The following is a 25,804-nucleotide window of genomic DNA, read 5'->3' as shown; positions in this document are numbered from 1 at the left end:
TGAATATGCCCAAATACACAAAAACCTCCTGTGACCACCTAAATGGGAATCTATAGTCACTCTCAAGAGCCAACTCTTTCGTAAGACCACCCATAGGTATAGCCTCTGATTTAGCAAAATTAATCTTATACCCTGAAAAAGCGCCAAATGCGTGAATGCACTGTATCAGGCAAGGCACTGAGACTGCTGGATTTGTCAAGAAAATTAGAACATCATCTGCATACAGTGAGATCTTATGTAATTTTGACCCCACTTCTGGAGTTGATATATTGAGATCCCCACGAATGGCCTCTGCCAACGGTTCAATCACCCACGTAAAAAGTAATGGTGAAAGGGGACAGCCCTGCTGGCTGCCCCTAGAAACATTAAAATCCTTCTGCCGCTTCCTACTTGTGGAATATGAAATAACTAACCCTTTGGCATAAGCTTTAGCAGTTTCCCAGAGAACAGATGAGCTATCAACCGAGTTTTTGTTGATGTCTAGGAATGCCCGAAATTCTTAATGCAACATCCTTAATTTTAACCATGAGGTACACTGGAGCATGATCAGAGATGGCAATATTACCAATCGTACAGGATGCCACCAGATCCAGGGTTACCACAGGGGTCAGAAAAAAATCAATCCTCGTGTGACATCTGTGCGGATTGGAGAAAAACGTGAAATCCCTACCTGTAGGGTGGAGACACCTCCAGACATCCACCAATCCTAATTCCCCACACAAACCCAATAACTGTTTAGTTTGTGCAGAGGGTATCGAGGGACCTTTAGGCAACCTGTCTACTGTGGGGTCCATGAGGCAGTTAAAATCTCCCCCTACAACGATGTGCCGAGACTTGAGACTTATCAGTTTAGAAAAAGCATCGATCAAGAATTTAAGAGGATGAGCTGGGGGACAATAAACATTTAAAATGCCATATTCTTCCCCATTTATCAAGGCTTTAAGAATTACAAACCTCCCGTATGTGTCTTTAACACATTCCAGCAATTTAAATGAGAGATTTTTCCTTACCAATATAGCCACTCCCCTACTGGTATTAAATGATGAAAAATAAACTCAGTCAAAGCCATTCTGCTGTAATTTCAGATGCTCCTTGTCATCCAAATGTGTCTCCTGTAACAAAGCAATGTCCACCTTCTCCTTTCTAAGACTCAAGAGTACCTTCTTCCTCTTAATTGGTGAGTGACTTCCCTTGATATTCCAGGTACACCATTTAATCAAATCATTAGCCATAATCTTCTGCAATTACATTTAAATTCCAGAGAGGAGGAACCCAAACCAAAAATTGCAGAGCCTTAGTGTTGCATGGTCCACCAAATATAAAACTACATAAACTAAAACCACTACATTTAATAAACATACAAAATTATTAAAAATAAAAAACAACAAAAACTAGAAAACAAACCAACATATAAAGCACCAATAGCGCTGAGTAGGGGAACTCACCCCCTGCCCGGAGGGGGCAACTACCCATCCCGAACTGCCCATAAATAGGCATCTAACCATCTCAACCACCTTCACTTCTCCCAGCTGGAACTACATCGCAAGCACAAGCTAAAAAGAATAAACACCCCATAGAATATCAATATGAATAAAACAACATTATTTTATTTAAAAAAAGGAAATAAATACCCCACCCATCTTTTGGTATGTCCTAACTTAGAAATTTAAAATGTACATCTTAACCACCGCCAGACATAGTTTGAACCAAATTATTATCAATAGAGGAAAAAAAAAGGGGAAAAACAAAGCTCCAACTGGATTTCCTCCATTTCTTTTACAGAATGATAAACACATACCCAAGCAACAATATTTATACATACTACAATTGTTTAAATTAGGTTAGTTTGTCCACAAAGTCTCTTGCCTTCTCCGATGTGTCAAAGAGATGCATGGATCCATCTAAGGTGACCTGAAGCACTGCCGGATATCTCAGGGAGTACTGAATCCCAAGCTCCTTCAATCTTCTCTTGACACCATCATACGATTTCTGTTTCTGGATCACCGCCGCTGAAAAGTCCTGAAAAAACATGATCTTAGACCCCTCGTACATTAGGGCCTTTGGATCCTTCCCTTGGAGTCTGGAAGCCTCCATGACTCTCTCCTTATACCGGTAATGATGGAACCGCACCAGGAAAGGACGAGGGCGTTGACCCAGACCCAACCTCCATCCTGCGACCCGGTGAGCCCTCTCTATCTTCAATCCTCTCATGCCAGTCTCCAAGTCAAAGACTTTTGGAAGCCAATCTTCAACAAATTCCGCAGACCGCTCACCTTCCTTACCCTCAGGCAGACTGATGATCCGAATGTTTTTTCTCCAGCCCCTGTTTTCAAGATCATCCACTTGGTCATGCAAATTACGAACCTGCGTCTTCAGGGCTTGGATCTCTTCCTTGAATGAACTGGCATCAGCTTCCACCACTGTGACCCTGTGCTCCACCTCATCCGTCCTCTTCTCCAGGTCTCCCAGCTGCTGCTCATGCTTCTGCAGCATGAGAGAGACTGGAGCCAGCTTCTCTTCAATCTGTTTCCCCAACATCTCGCAAGATTTTGAGAGATGGTTCACCAGGTCCTGGAGAGTAATCTGCTCTGAGGCTGCTGCAGGCTGAGCTGCAGGCCCGGCCTCAGATGTTCCTCCTCCCTTTTTAAGCATTTCTGGACAGCTGAAAATACAGGTAAGTCAATTTTTAAATGTTTCTTGGGGCTCCACAATCTTTCCAACACCCCAAGAAATCCTGATGACTTGGGTTGGGTGGGTTAAAGGACTGTCCTGCTCCTGCTACGATGCAAAGCTCTGCAGTGTGATCTTCTCAGATCGCCGCCATCTTAGATCCCCCTGAGTTCTTTTTTTACAAACATTTGCAAGTATCAATGCAACTACTTGAGTACATATTCTGTGAGTTTCAGGATATTCAATTGCAGAACACCTCTTGGGACAGAACAAGAGGTGACAAGAGAGGAGGAGCAGGATCCTGACATCTAATGTGGTGGCCAGTAGTGATTGTGTTGTGATTAAATCATGTATCTCGGGTACTTCCTAGCACTATCTGATGAGGTAATTGAGTCACCTAAATGAAGGGCTTCCCAGTTCAGCATTCTGTATTGCCTGAGTTAGTTTTTCTTTGTGAGCTAGGAAACAGGAGAAATAGTAAGGATATTTCTCCATAGGCGAGTGGTGCATGGCCTCATTATCAATGCTCATACATCACAGCTAGCATGTACAAATCCTAACTCCAACAAGTATTAGCAGAGACAAGGGTAGAAGAAATGTAAAGGAACTCTTTATGTAAAGCATATAAATCCATAGTAAGTAATAAAAACATGATTTTATTTACTGACTGAAAGTTTAGCATTTTTCATGTTTGGTTTTCAGCGGGTGTAACCTATAACAATAATAGATGCCAGAGAATGATTTAAACTTGGGGCTCATTTGCCAGGCTTATGAGGTTAGCTCAAAACCAGAGAAAAATTCCCATGTTACTTCTCACTGCAAAACACCTATTGCGCTCACTATAATTTGCACTCGTTTTCACAGACCCAGATGAGCTGACTGCAATATCCCACACTGGCAGCGACGTTCAGCTGGATGTACATACTTCCTGTGCTGATCGAAGACAATTCAGCACAGCCAGAGCCATAATCAGAGCGGAGCTGTCCTTTAATTTGGCATATTTATGTGTTGGTGGTTGGGTCTGTGTGTGGGGGTGACCATCAGGAGTGGAGGAGGCAGGGAGGCATTCCACGTGCAAACACATTCACATGCACACATGTGAATCATGACTAACCACACACAAAAACATTTCAAAAATGAGAGAGCGGAGATGAAGAGAGCAAGTCAATTCATGGTTTAAAAACAACCTTGTGAAAGAGGAAGGTAGTTTCTTTAGCCTTGCTACTTGTGATTGTACACAATCACAGCATTTGACCTGAATCTTACAGTTGGCAATGCGGAGGAACCTGGGCAACCACAGAAGATTTGATAGCTATCTCTTGCTGGGAAGTGCAGGGAATACACCTCTACTATTGCCAGGACTAACTTTTTTAAAAATCACAGAGATAAAGTACATTGATGTTTCACCACAAACACAGCAGCAATGTACTGCTTTGCGTTCAGATAGATGCTGAAATAACAGCTGTTGCTTTGGAGCATAGGTGCAACTCATAGCAGCTCAGTGGCAAAGGTGACCAGAAGATGTGAGAATGTTGGCCACATGGGATTTAATTCAACTTAACTTGATAGGAATGTAAGGACTGTGAGAATGGGTTAGGAAGTAGGGAGGAGAACCTTTTAAATCATAGGGGAAATGTGTAGGTGGCAGGGGGTGGGGTGGGAGAGAACGTGGCAGGGTTAGTGGTGAAATACTTGTCATCCTACTCCCACTATTCCATCTTACCAGCAGCAGAGAATGTGGATGCCCCTCCCACATAAAGGACAATGAAAAGCCTCTTTTACACCACTGTCATTTTAAAAGCAGTGGGTAAGACTTCTGACCCACTGGTGATCCCCAAGTGAAAACCTACTGATCAAGTAGGGTGGAGGGGGGTATCTTCCAATCAGGCAGTATATGGTCCACCCACCAACAATGCCTACTTCTGCAGCTGGAGCACTTCTTAGCCTCAGCAACCCCTTTCTCCCTGTCCTTGCCTGATCTGCTGGCCATAGACTTCACTTACTTGGTCAGGGCAGCTCTTCCTTCCGTGGCACCCTCCTTTTCCAGGTGCTGGACCAACAATGGCCACACTCTGAGTAGAAGCTATCCTCTGACTACCTGGCAGCTTCTGGGAGGCGGGGCACCCTGGCAGCAACCCGTTCATTGGCTGCCATTGACAAGGTGAGTGCCTGAGTGCCACAGACTGTGGATGTAGGTGTGTATACTGCAGAGGGACCTCTGCCACGAGGACAAAATTCAGTGAGTTTACTGGGGCGGTGCGGTGGCTCAGTGGTTAGCACTGCTGCCTCACAGCGCCAGGGATCTGGGTTCAATTCCCACCTCAGGCAACTGTCTGTGTGGAGTTTGCACATTTCTCCCTGTATCTGCATGGGTTACCTCCGGGTGTTCCGGTTTCCTCCCACGGTCCAAAGATGCGCAGGTTAGATGAATTGGCCATGCTAAGTTTCCTGTGATGATAGGTGGATTAGTCAGGGGTAAATGTAGGGGAATGGGTCCGGGTGGGTTGCTCTTTGGAGGGTCGGTGTGGACTTGTTGGGCCGAAGGGCCTGTTTCCCCACTGTAGGGAATCCAGTCATCCAATCTTCCCTCATGGTTCAGCAGGTAAATTATGTAATGTGTGTGCAGGCCTCCAGTAGATGCTGTTGGGTACCAATCAAGAGAGGGAACCTTAGCTTATTTCCTCCCTTCCACCACCAACCCCCACATCTGCTCCTACCCCGTGCCCATCTTGACATTGCTTGCAGGATTATTAGGAGTTTCCATTACTGAGATTCCTGGTATATATTCCATATGAGGTGGCATAGTTATATCCAGTAACCATTTGCTGGCAGGGGGCTACTTTAGTTAATCATGTTTCTTACAGGAGGTTTCAGGGGTTTCTGAGAAAATCAGAATCTGAAACAGTCTGAGTGCAATCAAAATTATCTGTGCTATCCTCGGAGTCAGTGAGGTGAAATTCCCCTTGCTTAAAAAAATGTGGAAATGGCTTCTGTTTTTCTTCTTTTTCCAAGTCCCACTACTAAATTGGTAAACATGTAAATAAGGGATAAAAACAGGCATTCATGATGTCTTGTTTCAGCACACAATTGAGTCTTATTCTTGTATCACATGAAGCATAAGTAGGGACATCCCTATAAATATACAGCTGCTCATTACGATAGTGGTTGGTGTGGTGAGTTAGATACAGGCTTTCTCTGTTGAGAATTGAGATCAAGTCTAGCCTGCACTAATAAGACAATACTTGTCTTTATTTGCCAGTAGTACTTATCACCTGTGAAATAGTTACTCAGTTGCAGTCCAGAGGATGACTCACTGGAGAAGTGGGATAAGAGTCACACAGTAATGCAATGTCTGCTCCCCTTAAGGCTGGTTTAGGGCAAGGTAGAGGGAGCAATGCATTCTGGGTTTGTTTATACTATTCCTGGCCCTGGAGCACTCAATACTGGCACCGGGTGTCTCAGAAGTCAAACACATCCTGTAGCCCATCCCTCCATTAAATAGATACTGCTTAATGTTTGAAGAATGAATTGTTGCCCAAGGAAGTAATGTTCATTTTAAATAAACCTCTAATGAGCAGAACTCCCTCTTTACAATCCATTTATTATCTTAGATTTATAAAAGCCCAACTCACTTCCTACTCAGTTCAATATATAACTTCTCACTTTTATACCAAGGACAGCATTGCCCAGCCCATGAGATAATTCCTACAAAGTGCAGTTATGAAACCTTGAGGGTTAAAATTGCACTGTGCAGTACTGGTAGCAAACACAGCGATGAAATGTTTCTGTCTACAATTTAATCAGAGGTGTTAACCTGTTCTAAATAGGCAGGTTGAGCAGGGGACAGTAAATTCTCATACAAATACAATTATCCACTTGTGACTAAATTGAACAAAGGAATTTTAAGTAATTATTGACTGTGCATCCCCAATATTTGTCAAAAATCACTCCAACGGGTCTTTTTTTTTAAATGCTTAATTTACATTTTTACTCAACACAATAGTTTTTATAAAACACAAAAGACAATATCATCTGAATTTTAAAGATGAAGCTTTCAAATATAATAGATGAATAACAACTTTGCACACAGGTGGAGTAGACTCTACACACAATAGTAGCACAGCTGAAGGGTTATTAGAACATTTTAATATTGTCTGCAGCTGAACAATAACAGACTTTAACAGAGTCCTTTAATCAGGCACGATAAACATTCCATGATGCTTTTACAAGTTAATACTTTACTAACTTGTTTGCATTTTATTATATTTTGTGGAGGAGTCTGAAAAATAATGCAACTTGATATTTCTAAAATAATCATTAATAATATTAACCCCAACCCCAATAATAACCTGTTATGTGTCTGTTTTAAAAACATGCCAATTCGTTACGTGTGCATGGAATACTGTTTATCAGTAAAGACTTGATTTTATATAGTATTCAGAACAAAATAGTTCAATGGACATGGTAATCTATGGCAGATTAGGAGAAGTGATCAAAATAGAATCAGAAAGCTAGTTTTCAAATAGATTTTGCACCTGTTTGGCTTTCCACAAGACAAGCCCCCTGATAGGAGAATACAAGTTTGAGGCCCTTAAGTAATCACCAATTCCCCGCTTATGGTCCTCATTTGGCATTGGGGTTGGAAAGCTGCCCGCAAGCCTTCGACACTGGGCTTAATTTGGGATGGAAGTGGAAATGTGAGCGATTGGATGGTTATTTCCCACTCCCTTCTCATGATTTAAATCCCCCACCCCACACTCCCACTAAACTTGCTTCAAGAGAACATTCAATTCCTCCAAATGACAGCAATGAAGAATACAACTTTCAGACAACGAAGACGCAAATAATCACAGATTGTGAGAACTCGTGAGCAAGGGCAGGGAGGCGACATTGTGAAAGAAAGTAGGTAAACTTGGTGCTGAACAGGATGTAAGGTTTGAAACTCAACTCAGGGTCTTTATGTCTCTATTTCCTCATTTTTATGCCTTTATACTCTATGTTTTGGTTTATTTTTCTGTGTTTGAAGATGGCTTAGGAGAGTGGCGACACTATACAACACTTTCACTGTATATTGTAACAAAATACACATGACAATAAATAAATCAAATCAAGGTTGAATTGAATTCTAAATATACTAATTGATACTAAGAGTATGGTAGGGAAGGTTAGTCGTCACAACTGATTTGATAGAAAAGATTTTAATCAGTGCTGATTTGTGGCAGTAATAATTGCAGCACACAAATCAATGTTGCCCTATTATGCAATCCCCATTTCAAGTGTCTCTCTACTGACACAGCAACTTGACATAATAATTTTGTTGGCCAAGGTAGCACTTCAGTTCTGCATTTTCATGTTCTTTTCAGCTCCCATTTGATTAATAACAATGCAGTGAAGTCCCATTATTATAACATCACTCTCAACAACCACATGAGAGACTAAAAAGTTTGTGTAATCTTGCCTGACAAAATTCAATGGGACAAGTTCAGGTAGTAATTGTCATGGGGTTAATTGTAAAGTTCGTAACATTTTCAAATTGGTTCGAAGATGTATCCCTGATCACATTTCAATGATTTGATTGTCGAGATCATAATTGAAATAATTTCTTTGATCTTTTCTTCTTTCTCGGCTTGACACCAAGTAGGAGATAATGGGACATGCCTATACCAACCACTCCACGCTGATCTCTTTTGCACTAGCCTGCTTCCTGCATGCCTCTCACCTGAGGGAAGTTCCTCCTTTCATTGATAATCCTTCAATATCGTGCCTATTTCATCATTCTTCATATGGATGTGTGTTGGCAGCATTTCCAACTATGGGGAATATCACAGCTAAACTTAATCCCCTTGTGACCCAATGTCCACAAGTATACCCTCCTCATGGGGCAGCACGGTGGCTCAGTGGTTAGCACTGCTGCCTCACATCGCCAGAGACCTGGGTTCAGTTCCTGCCTCAGGCAACTGTCTGTGTGGAGTTTGCACATTCTCCCCATGTTTGCGTGGGTTTCCTCCACATGCTCTAGTTCCCTCCCACAGTCCTAAGATGTGCAGGTCAGGTGAATTGGCCATGCTAAATTGCCAATACTCTTAGTTACATTAGTCAGTGGTAATTACATGCGGGGGAATGGGTCTGGGTGGGTTGCTCTTCAGTGGGTTGTTGTGGACTTGCTGGGCCAAAGGGCCTGTTTCCATACTGTTGAGAATCTAATCTAATCATGCTGGAAACTGGCAAATGATCAAGAACAGGATACAAAAAACATTGTTTCTTTCCTTACCCAGGAGCACTGAGGCCAGTTGACCACTCCTGATGCGGTGCCAGCTGAAATGAGTTACAAGAATATATTTTGAACTCATATAGCATCTAAATATGATCAAATATTCCGAGACACTTTGCAGGTGCTGAGTATAACAAGCTATGACTTGCGACGGATCAAAAAAGATGTTAGAGCAAATAACTAAAAGCTTAGTCAAAGAGATGGAATTGAAAGAGCATCTTGAAGGAGGAAAGTGAGCTTGAGAGATGGAGGGCTGTGGAAAGTTGAAGAGAAGGAATTCCAAAGCTTAATGCCAAGGTGGAGGCATTAAGGGGGAGTGATTAGAATTGAGTTGCTCAAAATTCCAGCAATAGAAGAGTGCAGATCTCTCAGGAGATTGTAGGATAGTATGAAGATCATTCTCAATCAAAACATGTAGTTTTAATTACACCCAGACCCCAGGTGAGATTTGCCAATCTGTTACCGTTCCAGATGAGATACTCTAAATCACACAGGAGAGCATCTGCCCCACCTTGGTTAACAAAGTTAATTTGAAAGTTAATTTAAAACTAGATCCTTTTCCCTGTAAACACCTTTTAGCTACATCCAAATGAACCCCTATTGTAAAAGGAGCCAAATTAACCAGTCTTTTCTGAGTTAGTAAAGAGTGAATTTATTATTTACCATATGTGCGAGCACTTAATAATTCAACACAACCAAACACAGATTAGAAATATCAAATGAGTCTAAAATGACAAAACTTTAAAAAGAAAATATGCAGATAAGTCTCTGAATTGTTCATTAGAAGCAGATAGTAGCATTTCACAACTGTTACAAGGAAGTTATTAGTGGTATTGACATTAGTAATTGAACAGTGGATTTTAAGATTGTGAGCTTTTCAGGTTGGTTGAGATGCTGTGGTGGTTATTCCTTTTGACTATGACTGAGTTCCAGCATTCAGGATGAGACAAAGTCCATTTGTTTGTCCTCTTTTCTTTTACCTGACTTACTGGCTTGCTGGCTGCTTGTACTCAGAGTGCAATAATCCCTTTACCCGCAAGACAGGGATGTCTAGGGGATAGTTATAGAATCATAGAGATGTACAGCACAAAACAGACCCTTCGGTCCAACTGACCAGACTAAATCCGGTCCCATTTGCCAACATTTGGCCCATATCCCTCAAAACCCTTCCTCGTCGTATACCCATCCTGACACCTTTTAAATGTTGTAATTGTACCACCTCCACCACTTCCTCTGGCAGCTCATTGCATACATGCACCACCCTCTGTGTGAAAAAAGTTGCCCCTTAGATCCCTTTGAAATCTTTGCCCGCTCATCTTATGCCTATGCCCTCTAGTTTTGGATTCCCCCAACCTGGGAAATAGACCTTGTCTGTTTGCCCTATCCATGTCCCTCCTGATTGAGTAAACCTCGATAAGATCATTCCTCGATAAGATCATCCCTCAGTTTCCGATGCTCCACGGAGAATAGCCCCAGCCTATTCAGCCTGTCCCAATTGCTGGAACCCTCCAACCCTGGCAACATCCTTGTAAATCTTTTCTGAATCCTTTCAAGCTTCATAACACCCTAAAGCAGAATTGCACACAGTATTCCAAAACGTTATTTGACTGTGATTTTCACAGCACGCTGATGCTCGAACCCAGGCTAATACACATGAGTACCTTAGCCAGCTGGCACACACAAGAATGTTCAGTCACAGCAAAGACAAGTTGAATTAAAACTGGCTTTAAAGAAGAGAAAAATACAAAATGTATCTGCACTCTGGGACCATAAATGGCAGGGGATGGTCTGATGTTGTGAAGGCAGTGGTCAGCCCTTTGAGATCTTTATTATCCCAAGAAATCTCGTCTGCTTTGCCCAGGACGTTGGTTAGGCCAATGCATTCAATTCTGGTCTCTCTGCTATAGGAAAGATGTTGTTAAACTTGAAAGGGTACATAAAAGATTTACAAGGTTGTTGCCAGTGTTGGAAGTTGAGCTGTAGGGAGAGGCTGAATAGGCTGAGGCTATTTTCCCTGCACCATTGGAAGCTGACCAGATAGAAGTTTATAAAATCATGAGGGTACAGACACTGTGAATAGCCCAAGGTCTTTTCACGAGGGTAGGGGAGTCCAAAACTAAAGGGCATAGGTTTAAGGAAAGATATAAAAAGGGATGTAAGGGGCATTTTTTCTCGCAGAGGATGATGCATGTATGGAACAAGCTGCCAGAGGAAATGGTGGAGGCTGGTACAATTACAAAACTTAAAAGGCATTTGGATGGGTACCTGAAAGGAAAGGTATAGAGGGATATGGGCAAAATGCTGGCAATGAAACTGGATTAATTTAGGATATTTGGTCGGCATGGACTAGTTGGACCAAAGGCAAAAGTGAGGACTGCAGATGCTGGAGATTAGAGTTGGGAGTGTGGTGCTGGAAAAGCACAGCAGGTCAGACAGACCGAAGGGTCTGCTTCCGTGTTGTACAGCTCTATGAATGAATGACTCATCCCTCTTTGAAGGATTGCTGTTTAAAGCCCCCTTTTGTATCCTGAAATGTGACATGCTCTTTCCAGACAGCAATTTAGTTTAAATCTGCAGCCTCTTTTGAAAAGCATATTTTGGGGTTCTGAGTTGTGATCATAACATTCTTCACTCTTTACGTGCAGTTTTGTAGACTCTGATTTATTAGTTGTTGAATATTAGAGAGGAATAGAAAGGTGTATAGAATTCTGTAAAAGACATATATCACTAGAGTAGGGGATAGTAAATCATTAGGCGAATTCAGGCTAAAGGAGAAAGTAATAAGTAATTGTGTTTGCATGTGCATGTACAGAATGTGATAAATAAGATTGGCAAAACTACAGACACAGATTTCCACATGGAAATATGTTGTAGCTATAACAGCCACCTAGTTCAAAGAAGGGCATGACATAAATATTCTGACATACAACGTGTTCAGAGAAGATAGGAAAGGAAGGAAGGCAGAGTGGCATTGTTGGAAACATTGCAGTGCTGGACACCCAGGATCTCATGGAGGGGTCAAGAGCAGAATCTATTTGGCTAATGCTAAGGAACAAAAAAATAGTGCAATTACATTGGTCAACCATCATGTCAGGCATCACCTCATGGGAAAGAAATAAAGAAACAGATTTCCAAGGTAATTCCAACAAGTGCAAATATTATTGGATAGTAATAAAGAGGGACAGAATAAAGACTGCAATGGTGCTCGTGCAAAAGGCAGAGATAGATAAGAGTTTCTAGAGTGACTTGAGAAAGACTTTCTTCAGCAATATGATTCCAGTTCAATGAGACAGGCACCATCACTGGTCCTTATTCTTGGGAACAAGGTCGGCCAAATGAATGAAGCATTTTTAGGAGAACATTAAAAAAGACAGTGTTCATTGTATCATAACATAATTTTAATCATGGAAATCAATAAATAACAATTCAGGATATGAATGATTAATTAGGGTTAATCAATGTATTAAGATTTGGCTCAGATACATTTGAATCAGAGATTAGCAAGCAAAACTGTAAATGACCAATAGACCTTTAAGAAGACAGAGTTCAGAAATAGTCTAAGTATATTCGCACAAAGAGGAAAAGTAGATCAAAACTAACAATTAAGATGAAGAATAAATACAAAACTTATACAGTAGAGGACCAGACTGAAAATAGTTTCAGAGAGAAATTGGAAAAGTGAATATGAGATTAAATAGAGAATATGAAATGAGACCAGCGGCTAACAGAAAATGGATTATTCAGACACACTGAGACACCAGGACAAATTACTGCTGCTTGGACACTGTGATAGGAACTGTTCCTGCATTTGGACGGTGATCTGAAGTTGGAATGAAGTCCTGGGAAAAATGGTTGACATTGACTCATTTGACTCACTTAATAGGGTGGTGGATTGAGAGATTTTAATCCCAGTCTTATTCTGGAATAAATGTTTGACCGTAAGGAGCAAATTCTGTGCTCCAACAAATGTAATCCAATCTATTTAAAAGAGTTTTCACCTTCTCTTTGCACATGGGCACTGTGAAGAGTAGTGACCATCAGCAATAAAAACGAGATAACATAGAAGTTAAATATCACTAGTCTCTAGTACAGTTCAAAGGGAGTATGTGACAATTAAGTTATTTTAAATTCATAGGTTGGTGCTAACAGACTAGTTTGAAATTCAGCAAGATTTTAAGAATCAATATTCATTTAAAAGGTTGCCAACCTACTGAATAAATTTCTGAAGGAGAAATGGAAGCTAAATTATAATCCTTTTTTTTCTCATTGGAAGATCAGCAATTAAGTTGAACAAGACCAATTAAATAGATGTCATCACACAGAAGAAATTAGACTAAAATCACTTAATACACTATTACTGTCACATAATGAGCACATGATGCAAAAACTAATTTGCTATGAGTCTAAAGTGATAGGTGATGGGGCAGAATGCCATCAGTAGCACACCTGAACTGAAATGGGCCTCATGATGGTAGTCACCAATTCACATAGGACAGCAAAAAACTAGCAAACAGAAGCTTCCCCACTTCAGTGTTGGACTATAAAGAGGAACTAACCACAACATGAGATCTTAAGGAAATGGGAAGTGAATTTGATACAAGCAAAGCTGTTAAACAAGTAAAATAATACTGAAAAAGCTTTCTTTCTGCGAGAGGTTCACTAATTACTTTCAATATTAAACTTTGATACTCTTCAGCTGTTCATCTCATTGAACTAATCTAATTTTTAGAGGCCTTGTGCCTTTAGAGAGTAATTTCCTGTTCTTGTAAAGTGTTCAATTAATTTCCACCCACTTTCATTTTGAAATAAAGATGAATGGGCAGGGTGGGGGTTTCAGGTAACCTTAGACCAAATTGTCTTGAGTACTCCTTTCTGTGAAACACATCATGAATTTCCTAAACTGAGTCAAGTCCTCCCTCAATTAACTGAAGTTTGAAAGCATAATACAAGATTGACATTGCAGCTCTACAAAATGTAAAGGAGGCAACATTTGTACCTCTTAATTCCAAACATTTGCATTTCTTGTGTATTTTACCTTTTCGATAACAAAATGATGTGGTATTTACAAATTGTAGACTATGGGTCAATTATTTTAAGGTCAAAAATACTAGCAACTTTGACTGTTTCAGCTAAGGCTCAATTGGTATAATTCTCTCCTCTCAGTCAGAAGATTGTAGGCTTAAGATCATGCTTTAGGACTTGAGAACTAAAATCAAAGTTGACATCAGAATATAGTACCAGTGCAGCACTGGCAGAGGTGCTATCTCCCAGATATAGATTCAGGATTCTGGATTAGAGGTGCTGGAAAAGCACAGATATAGATTCAGTCCAGTGTGGTTAATCGAGTCCACACCAACCCTCCAAAGAGCATTGCACCCAGATCCACCCTATAACCCTCATTTCCCATGGCTAATCCATCCAGCCGACACATCCCTAGACACTATGGGCATTTAGTATGACCAATCCACTGGGAGCTTAAAACACAGACTTGTCTATGGTTTAGTTTATAATGCACAGGAGTTGACTTTCTGCTGAAAATGATAGTCAACCTCTTATTATCGCCATTACCAGAGGAGATCGCAGTCTAGTTTCTTTTGAATTGCACATTTACCTTTGAAGAGTTGCTGTCTGAAGTTCCCTTGGCATCTCTTCAGGTATGACATTCCATATTTCCTCTCAAGTCTTTGCTAGACAGTCATTAATTTACATTTGCTGTTATATTTTGGCAATATGTCCCCTTTTAAAACTCATTAGAATTTAAAAAAATTAGTATGTCTGTAAGTAAATCCAGCATTATAATCCATGATCACATTGCTGTTTGTGTCACCTGGCTGAAGACAAATTGGCTGCCATGTTTCCTACATCGCAAAAGTGACTAGGCTTCACTTACTGTAAAGCACTTTTGAACATCGTGTAATTGCTATAGTGCTATATACTTGCAGTTTGTCAGTCTTCAATCTGGATAATGTTTGCTCATTTTGCTGATAGAACAATTGGCATTCCTAAGCATAAAGTAATGCATTGGCTGCAGAGGACTGTAAGCCATCTTGTTAATGTGAAAAATATTTGTAAATGCAAGATCCCACTTCAAGCCTGTTATCCCCATTCAACCTGTTCTCCCTCGACATCTACCATCTTACAGTTCCACATGATGTGACTCAATGATCCAGAGCGGGAACTTGCCTGTCTTGCCCTTTTCTAAGCCAATGGCATTGACATTGACGCACCCCAATTGTTATGATCAGCTCAGTCTTCACAGGTCTCGATTTGGAGATGCTGGTGTTGGACTGGGGTGTCCAAAGTTAAAAATCACACAACACCAGGTTATAGTCCAACAGGTTTAATTGGAAGCACACTAGCTTTCGGAGCACTGCTCCTTCATCAGGTGGTTGTGCCACAACCACCTGATGAAGGAGCAGTGCTCCGAAAGCTAGTGTGCTTCCAATTAAACCTGTTGGACTATAACCTGGTGTTGTGTGATTTTTAACTTCACAGGTCTCAGTTTCAAACTGGATGCCGCCATTTTGTGTGGTTCATTCTCCCATTTAGAACTAAACTATTCAAGAAGCCATATATATTAAAATCAAATTATTGTTCCTATGTTAATTAGTATTACTGAGTTGTTTGCTTTTTTAAATCATATGGTCAATATCCAAATAAGTTTGTAATAAGAAGGTTTAATACCAACTGTATTTTGTTTTCCATTAATGTTCTTTATATGGTTGTATCACTAATACCATTTAGTATTACTGGTGAAATGGGCAAAACATTAGCCTACTGTGCACAGTTGTTTTGGAATCATAAGTTATAAGCCTCAGAACACTGTAGCACAAAATGAACATTCAGCCCCCATAAGTATGCCAGCCTAGGTTCAAACCACAAACCAAGTATGTTCAATATTCACTTTTTCCTCATTATACTATTTTAAAGTAAGATCATTGAAATTAGAATCAGACACAAGCATCAATCGTATGTGCAACAGATGATACATGTGGGAGGTGTGCATGCTATAATCAATCGCATATTTTTACTTGACCTTTGACATTTTGAAAATGCTGCAGTTTTCAGTTGTTAACTTGAAAAGGCTGGTGTTTCTGGAGCTCTGACTACACTTTTCAATTCTGACCTTTAGCTGATTAAGGATACGAGGCAGTGAATTTTCTGGCACTCCTAGCCAACAGGTATGAAATAGTTAATGTTGCACTGATGTTTTGTGGCTTGAGTTATTCAAAAGATTCACTGAATTGTCATGATAGTGTGCTAAAATAGATGAAAAATAATTGCCTTTTTATGCTATATTTTAGGAGGAATAGTACAGAGAGGTGTGGAGTAATTCATTTATTATAATTTGTTTGGAAAAAAGATCTTAACATTGAGGGTCAAATTCTTCTGCGGTGAAAAATGAGCACAAATGGATTTGTCCAACCTGTTGTATGTTCTGCCTAATTATTCATTATGTTTTGCAGCCTTTCCACTCCGCCAAGGACATGCAAGTCCTGGGCTCCTCCACCACCAAATTCTAGCCACCCAAAGCATGGAGGAAGAACGCCACATCTTCTGCCTTGGGACACTCCAGCCACACGGCATTAACCTCACTTTCACCAGTTTCCTCATCTCCCCTCCCTCCACCTTATCCCAGATCCAACCTTCCTACTCGGCACCACCCTCTTGAACTGTCCTACTTGTCCATCTTCCTTCCCGCCTATCTGCTCCACCCTCTGCTCTGACCTATCACCATCATGCCCCACCTTCATCTACCTATCACCTTCCAAGCCACCTTCCCCCCAGTCCCTCAACCTCCTATTTATCTCTCAGCCGCCTTTATCCCCTCCACCCCCCACGCTTCTGATGAAGGGTTTATGCCCAAAACGTCATATCGCCTGATCCTCGGATGCTGACCTGCTGTGCTTTTCCAGCGCCACACTTTTCGATTCTGAGATAGATTTGCCAAGCCATTGTCTATCGATTGTGAAGGACTATTGCATTCCTTCTGTTTCCTGGGGCAGTTCTTTCTGCCCCTTGCAGCACAGATTTATACCAAGGGCTATATCTTGCTGGCTATCAGCCACATTTCAGTTGGCCATTTCGCAATGCATGACCATGAACAACAACTTGCATTTGCACAGCATCTTATGCGTCTAAAATGTCTGAAGGCACTTCACGTGACCATTATGAAAAAAAACTAATTGACACCAATCCACATAAGCACAGATCTTGACAGGACGAAAAGCTTGAGGCAGTTTGAAGGCAGAGACAAAAGTAGAGAGGCAGATGGACTGGGGGAAGAGTTCCCATGGCTTATCTGAAGGAATTGGTATCAATGTTGGCACAAATAAAATAATGAATGTCCACAGTCTTTAACTGACATCTAGTTTCTGACAGGTATCTCTGGGCAGCGATTGGGGAAGAGACATTCTGGCTAATTCACATAAATTTTAACCTTGCAAAATACCCTTACCAACATCAGGGGGCTTGTCCAACAGACTGGTCAAGCAACGACCTCACAGTCATATTCACTGAAATATACCATACAGACAATGTCCCCGAACTACTATCACCATCCCTGGATATATTCTGTACTACAGGCAGGATGGATATACCAAAGATCGCAGCACAGTGGAATAGAATCGGGAAGGATTTACCCTGGGACCCCTCGCGTAGACAGCATGAAATCTGATGGCATCAGGCCAAACATAGCCAAGGAAATCTCCTGCTGATTGCTAGGTACTCCTCTCAGCTAATGAATCATTGCTGCCCAATGTTGAATGGAGGAAACTGTAATGGTGGCAAAGGTGTAGAATGTACTCTGAGTGGGGTACTTCAATGTTCATCATCAAGAGTGGTTTGGTATTTCTTCCACTGACTGAGCTGGAGAAATCCAAAGGTACATAGCTGCTGCATTGATCTTGCACAGGTGGTGAGGGAAGCAACAAGAGGGAAAAATCACGGTGACCTCAACTCCACCCCACATTAAGACATGGTCATCTATGACAGTATCAGTAGAAGTCCTTGTGGGAGTGAAGTCACATTTTTATATTGAGAATATCATCTACCAGCTAATTGGGACATATTTTGATCAGATCTAGCAACTCAAAACTAGACACTCGTAAGGTCTTGTGGGTCATCAGCACCGGTCGGATTGTATTCAACCATAATCTGTAATCTCATGGCTCAGCATTTTAATTTTTACTATCAAGCCAGGAGATCAACACTGGTTCTATGGAGAGTGTAGGATGCATGACAGGAGGAGCACCAGGCATACCGAAAAGTGAGGTGTCAACCTGGTAAGTTGTAAAGGGTCCTTGCATGCCAACAGCTTGAATAGACAGATCCAACATTCAATGCTTCGAAACTAAGTTCTGCTGTCCTGTCACATCTAATTATGAATGGTAGTGGACAGCTAAACAACAAGGTAGATATTCTATCAACAGAGGTAGATATTCTATGAATACCTTCATACTCAACAGTACTGAAGATTTGTGCTTCAGAAGTAGCTGCATACCTAGCTATTCTAGTACAGCTATAAAAATGTTGAAACTTGCCCAGCTATGTCCTCTGCATAAAAAAAACGAGATAACTCCAATCAGGCCAACTATTTCCCCATCAGTCTACTGTCGATCATCAGCACAATGAAGGAAGGTGGTGTCATGAAGGCTATTGAGTGGAACTCATACTTGCTCACCAGTGCTTAGTTTGGGTTCCACCAGGGCCACCTGGCTGCTGACCTCATTATAGCCTTGGTTCAAGAAGGAGAAAAGAATTGAATTCAAGCTGTGCAGTAATTGTGACCGCCCTTAACATAAGGGCAGTGTTTGACTGAGTATGACACCCAGAGCCCGAAAATGATTGGAGTGAAATGGAATCAGAGGAATCTCTGCTGATTCAAATCATATCTAACACAAAGGAAAGAGGTCAATCACCTCAGCTTCAAGATGTCACTGTAGGAGTTCCTTAGGGTAGTGTCCTACCATTAACAATATTTAGCTGCTTCATCAACTACCTATCTCCATCATAAGGTCAGAAGCAGGAAGTCCACTAATGACAAACGATGTTCAGCATCATTTCTCATTCCTCAGGTACTTCAGCAGTCCACATGCAATTGCAGCAAGACCCTGGCAAGTTATATTCATGCCACACAAATGTCAGGCAATGGACATCTCCAATAAGAGAAAACATAACACAGCTGAAATAGCTCAGTTGGGAGAGTGTTAGACTGAAGATCTAAAGGTTCCTGTTTCAATCCTGGGCTTTGGCAAAAGCAGCATTGCTTGAATGCTTCCTCCTTTGTTTAGTGGATGTTTCAGTGGTTAGCACTGCTGCCTCACAGTACCAGGGACCTGGGTTCGATTCCCATCTTGGATGACTGTCTGTGTGGAGTTTGCACATTCTCCCTGTGTCTGCATGGGTTTCCTCCCACAATCCAAAGATGCGCAGGTCAGGTGAATTGGCCATGCTAAATTGCCCATAGTGTTAGGTGCATTAGTCAAGGGTAAATATGGGGTAGAGGAGTGGGGCTGGGTGGATTGCTCTTTGGAGGGTCAGTGTGGACTTGTTGGGCCGAAGGGCCTGTTCCCATACTGTAGTGAATCTAATCTAATCAAATAATTATTGGCCCTTGACATTCAATAGCATCACCATTCTTGAAATCCCCATTATGAACATCCTGGGGGGATTACCGTTGGCCAGATTCTGAGCCATACAGTCTGTGGCTAAAAGAATAGATTCGATGTTTAATATTCTGCAGTGCACCTCCTGTGTCTCCAAAACCTGTTGAGCATAGACGAGGGATAGGTCAGGAATGTGATGGAAGACTAAGTGCTGCTCCAACAACACTCAAGAAGCTAGCACTCGTCTATTTGGCTGACATATCATCTGGCACCTTCATCAAACACTCCCTTCACCACCTGCACACAGAAGCAGCTGTGGATACCACCTACAAAGTGCACAGAAATAATTCACAAAGTCGAGTTCAATAGTATCTTCCAAACTCCCATCTAGAAGGACAAGGCCATCAGATGCATGGCAACACCACCCAGTTGCAACTTCCTCACCAAGCCACGCTTCACCTTGATGTGGAATGATGTTGCCTTTCCTTCACTATCACGGAGTCAGAATGGTGGAACTTCCTCCCAAGCAGCATGGTGGGTGTCTCTATACCTGAAGGACCGTGGCAGTTCACGAAAACAGCTCAACACCACCTTCCCCAGGGTAATTAGGGGTGGGTAATAAAGGCTGGCCTAGGTCATGAATGAATTAACAAGAAAGAAAGCTGTGGTGCCCTAACTTTACTCTGACTGAGGTGGGTCAATAACACAGATTGTAGGTCTAACCTGGGAGGTTTCTCGACTGCAATCACCAACCAAGCCATCGGGGAAGCTAAGTGTTGTATTAATAATGAAAGGAAATATGATGAGGTATTAAATATTTGTGCCACTGGGTGTTGTTGGCGCAGTTGCTTTGCTATCGGGACAGTGGGAGCTTATGGTCATTCAAATGGCCTTTCCAAATCTCTCATCAGTCACTTGATGCTGCTGAAATTTTTAAAAAGCCTTAATTAAATGAATATAATAAGTAGTCTGATTCTATCTTTATCATCAGGTATTTGTGTTGTAGAAGGAGGAGTAGGCTCCTGGATTAACTTCTAAAAAAAAAGAACAATAATAAAGCTGTCTGCATACTCTTTCGTCTGTACCTCCACCCTTTTGTTTATACCACTACAAAACAAACTTTGGGTTTAGGTAATAAACAATGTGCCTGGTAGGAAAGGGCTATGCACTTTACACTATCCGCCCCTCCTCTGTTGATGGTTGGCAGAGAGCAGTTTGGGGCCTCACACATACAGAAACCACCCATACCACTTATAATTGGGTTCTTGCCTGTAACACATTCCAGATGCTGTGGCTGTCTACATATCTGCTGTGTCTCCTTAAGTTCTGCTTAATGACATCACCTAGAGTGAGATTTCAGGTTTTGGAAGTTTATGATGCTTTTTCACGTCCCTGTCTCCATTTTTAGTGCTGTCTTCTGGCACTTTTGCAGGGAGTCAGTGGAGCACACACAGTTTGCGTTGCTGCTTGGTTTCTACAAAACCTTTCGTAACTTTCTCAGTCGCAATGTAGACCGTGTAGGATGTGGTAACTGGGTGTGGGCTGCCAGTATTTTATCAGGAGTTTCATAGTGTCTTGTACAGGAAACGGTTGCACCAGTCTGGCCTGAAATGAATAAATTCAGTGACTTTCAGACTTTCGCTTGTGGGGACCCCCTGCACATTCCTAGGGAGACACCCTTATGCAAAAACATTTGAAAATACACAGTCTTAGACAAAAGCTGTACTGCAATCCAACAGACTCCACATCCTAGCAAACTGAAGAATGCAGACACATTTTGAACAGTGTTAGCCATTGGGTAGAAACCTGCAAATTTCACCACCAGCCCTAAAAAAAAAGGGTTCTATATCTACCCACTAGGTTTTTGGAAACCCCACTTGGAAAATCTGTGAATTAAAGACACAGCCTAAAGTCTGTAAGTGGGCACTCCCAAGTAAGCAGCTATACTTGTGGAGAGAGTGAGTCAGGAAGTCAGGTCTAGCAGCCTGTGATTTTCCACCCATTCATTTAACAGGTCGGAAAATCACAGGGTTGCAGGCTCTCAGCTTCCTAACATTGTTTCTGTGCGACTGGGGTTTGTTGCTGGGAGTATAGAATCAGTCTTCCAAACGGTGTACACCAGTTAAAGCAAGCCATCTGATTCCAATAGGAACCAACACACTGAAAGAAAGAAATTGCTGAATTTGTGTGTAAATGTAATTACAAAATATAACCAACAATTACAGTGTGCCAATATATTGAGTGCATGTGTCAGTCTTAGAAATGACCCAACTGGGTATACAATGTGTTGTTATATTTTATAAATAGGTACAAAAAAAAACAAAGTTCACCCACACATATAATTTTGTTGTGGATGCTATTCTGGTTTCTGGGTTGGGAGTGACTGTTTCCATTGATGGTTACCTTTTTATGATATATACCACAACGCAGAGGGTGTTTTTATCTTGCTGTTTTGAATAATAGTAAACATGCTCTTCCTGAAGCCGCCAAAATTATCCAGCTGAGTAGCTGGAAGCTGGTTTCTGAGCTACTACAGAATCAGGACTGCTTTGTGCAATACATTTGTTTCTTTTAAGAAACAGAGCACAGTTGGTAATTAGGGTGTAATTAGCAACCATAGCGCTACCATCAGCGTAAAAGACGTGTCACCAGGCCTACTTTGGACACATAATAACGGTCTGGTCTAGCTGTGTGGATAATGACACTGACTAGACCTTTTACAAATTGATTCAGAAAGAGGAAGTTGCAGGTGCAGAATGTAACATTGTTTGACAGACATCATAAGGTCTTCTGTTGTCCAGAAGCCCGTGTATGCTTCCCCAAGCCATAGTAGTTAAAAATGGTTGTCAATTATTGGTTATTTTATAGTTTTTTTATTGGCCTTTTCATGACCTCAGGACATCTCAAGTTGCTTTGCAGCTAATTAGGTACTTTTGAAGCAGAGTCACTCGTAATGTAAAGAATGCGGCAGCCAATTTACACACAGCAAGGTGCTGCAAGGAGAGATGTGATAATGACCAGATAATCTGGGGAGTTTTGCGATGTTGATTGAAAGATGCATATTAATTAACGAGGTTCTTATTTGAAATAGTAGTTTGATTTACACACCTTTAGTACCTCAGTACAGGAATGGCGTTTTAGCCAAAATTAGATGTACACATTTCATTTCTGATTAACATGGAGGAACTGCCTCTCAAATGCTACTCAGCATCAAAGACTGGGTGAAGTCATACATTTGACTGACAACCACAATAATTAGGCTTTAAAAACATCAAGCAAGTCAATAAGAGATAAATGTGAATTCCCCTCCATTTCATTCCTAAAGAGTCTTTTCTTTGAGTTTGTTTATTTTTTCTGTAGCCAAACATATTGAACAATCAACGGTAATGGAATAACAACAATAATTTGCCTTTAAACAGTGCCTTTAAGGTATGAAAAGCTCTCTTGGAGCTTCACATAGGGTGTAATTTGATGTAAAATTGACACTGAGCCAAGAAGGAAGCATTATGTTAAAAAAAGTCGGTTAAAGAGGGAGATTTTAAGAGGAATCTTAAAGGAGGAGAGAGGGCTGATGTCACAGAGGAATTTAAGAAGGGAATTCCAGACCTGAGGGATGTCATGAATGAAAGCAAGGTGGGGTGATGTTAATGGAGAATGTGTCAGGGTCAGGAGTTATGAAGCCATATTTCTGTAGGGCTGGAATAAGTTATAGAGAGGGGTGAGAATAAGTATTTTAAGTTTGAGACATTAATACACCAAAAAAAAAATACACATGAACTAGCACAGAGTACATGAAGGTTGGAAGACAAGCGGTTAATCAGAGCAATATTGGAATGGTTAAAACTGAAGATAAGAAATGACTGGAAAAGGCTTTCAGCAGCAAATGGAGATGGCAATGTTACAAGGGTAGAAACAGCCTACCTTTCTGATGGAGAGGCCCCAAGGTTGAAAGCTCAGTTCAGATCAGCCAGGAGGCTAAGATGGCACAAAACCTGGATTGTCCCAAAGCACTGAATGGAAAGGAGGACAGAATCAGTGACTGGAGTCAGCGAATGGAGTTGGTGACAGAATATATGCAGCTGTAAATGAACTCGGTTTTGGAAACTGTGAAATTCTATTCATCTGATTAATGGAGAAGTGTGGTAACAAAGTACTTTGTGTGCACAAAACACTTCTTTTGTGATTTTTATGACCAAAAATGAATGTTGCATTTATATAAGACCATTAGACCTTTTGCTGTGTCAGGATGTCCCAAGGCACTCTACTGGTTTACTTTGGTAATGCTTCATTGTTCTGTTGCAAAAGTAGAAATTGAGGAAGCCAAATAAGCAAATGATACAGAAAGGAATAGAAAGATATATTGGTGGGTCAGATGAAGGGGACTGGGAAGAAGCTTATGTGGAACATAAAGGCTAGATAGGACCTGATGGGTTGAACACTCTGTAATATGAAGAGCAAAGTCTTCTAGTCTCTAGACTGGGCATACCCTGACAGACGCACAACGTGGACTCTGTGGACATTGTGACTCACAGACTGTGCGTAATTTGCCCAGGAAGTTACAGCTTTTGATGAGCAATTACCCTGCAACTGGAACTTTAGGGTTGGGGAGGGGGGTTGCGAGGCGCCAACGTACTAAGCAGAATAGTTACACAGGAACAGTTTGAGGAATTAAAACTGGCTCCAACTCATGGGTAATTACAAAACTGGCTTCCTGGCCACATGCACTGACAGCTCACTCAGCTTTCACTCTCTCTCCTCTTCAAATACTCACTAACTTTGTATTAAATCCACCCCCCACCATATACCATCTAAATACCGGACCTAACCCACCCTCTGACTAGTTACCTGATTTCTCTTTTCTATTTATCACCTGCTTCTGGTATCCTACCTCCTTACTGACCAACTTAGCACCCTATTCCCTCACCCATCTGGCACTCCACACCCCACCCAGCTGCTGCCTTACCCCTCACCCACCCACTTGTCCATCAACCACTTCACCCCCACCTCCCACTCTCCACCCTAATCCGCTTATCTTATATACTTACCTTATATACTGCACTTACCTTCTCTCCACAACTGGTCAAAGTGCTCTTAGACTTTTAAACCTGTTTTTGCAGCAGTTACTGCTGTACAAAGTGAGTGTGGTTTGACTTCCAGCATTGGTCCTGTGCGAAACTGGAAGGCTCTCAGATCAGATGCAGTCTACATTTCTCATACTACCTGAATCAGGCATTTCCATTAGAAATGCTGAGAGGGTGCAAAGTACGAAAAATGGAGTGGCAATATCACTGTGATTGACATTCCTCAGAAGATCCAGTACGGAGTGATTTCATTGACCAAGTGAAATGGATGACCAGTTAATTTGTGATTTTTTTTAGTTGTGTTGGTTGAGGGAGGCATGTTGGTCAGTGTACAGCAAGAACATTCTTTTCATCTTTAAGGAGTTCCTGAATCTGGCAAATGGGTGACTGAATTATATATTACATCCGGTGATGGGACCACAATTTAAAGTCCTATCCAAAAGGCTAATGGAATAATCCTGCAGAATAATTTATGTGTTCAAATACACATAGTGGAGCTTAAACTGATGGTCTCTGTCTCAATGATATTTTGTACAGAAGTTCAGTTGTAATTAATTTTAATTCAAAGAATGTAACACTGCCAAATTTGATGTTACTTCCTCATCATCCTGAGCTCAGTTTACGATATGTCCTTTTTTCTGGCACATTTCTGCTTTCCTCTGTACAGTTTTCTTTTGATTTCAACAATGAATACTTTTAGCATTTGTAATAATTACCAATGGATCACTGAGATTACCGTACAATTGATGACACATTACTGACACTATGTGTCTCCCAACAATCATCCTAACTCAGTTACTTTGGCTAATGTTGAAACATGCGACTACTTGCTCTCCAATGAACTGGAATAGCACAATTTTATCATCCAGCAAATGTATTAAATGAAATGTGTGGATTAAATATCACTTTTATCAGCTGATAGAACATTGGCTTTGAAGCAGGCATGCTGCTAAATGTTGCTAGGGCTTTTACTGTACACCTACTTTCTGTGGTTGAAAAATAATTTGATAATAAATGCAGCAGAATGATGTATGTCAGGAAGTGTTTGGACACAGGAAATCTTGGGCACCTAGATGTAAAATCAAAGTGCATTATTAAATAAGTAATTGATGCACATTTGAAATGTCTTGTTGAATCATTCTAATCCCAAATGATCAAAGCTCTTAGTTGATCCT

At 41.2% G+C, this 25,804-nt stretch overlaps 1 long non-coding RNA gene across 1 annotated transcript; it reads right to left on the bottom strand.

Annotated features, from left to right (window-relative positions):
- Nucleotides 1-2,602: 2,602 nt before the first annotated feature.
- LOC148142503 (uncharacterized) lies at nt 2,603-23,598 on the bottom strand. Its single transcript, XR_015751903.1, has 3 exons — nt 23,470-23,598; nt 8,942-8,985; nt 2,603-2,662 (listed from the first exon to the last, which is right to left on the bottom strand). It is a non-coding gene; the product is annotated as an uncharacterized LOC148142503 (long non-coding RNA).
- Between the last annotated feature and the right edge of the window lie 2,206 nt (nt 23,599-25,804).

This window comes from Chiloscyllium plagiosum, unplaced genomic scaffold (genome assembly GCF_037043375.1).
Source record: "Chiloscyllium plagiosum isolate Xiang-an unplaced genomic scaffold, Cpla_swu_hap1 HiC_scaffold_28, whole genome shotgun sequence".
NCBI lineage: Eukaryota > Metazoa > Chordata > Chondrichthyes > Orectolobiformes > Hemiscylliidae > Chiloscyllium > Chiloscyllium plagiosum.
Note: the sequence above shows the minus strand (reverse complement) of the source record. Positions and strands in the feature narration are given on the sequence as shown.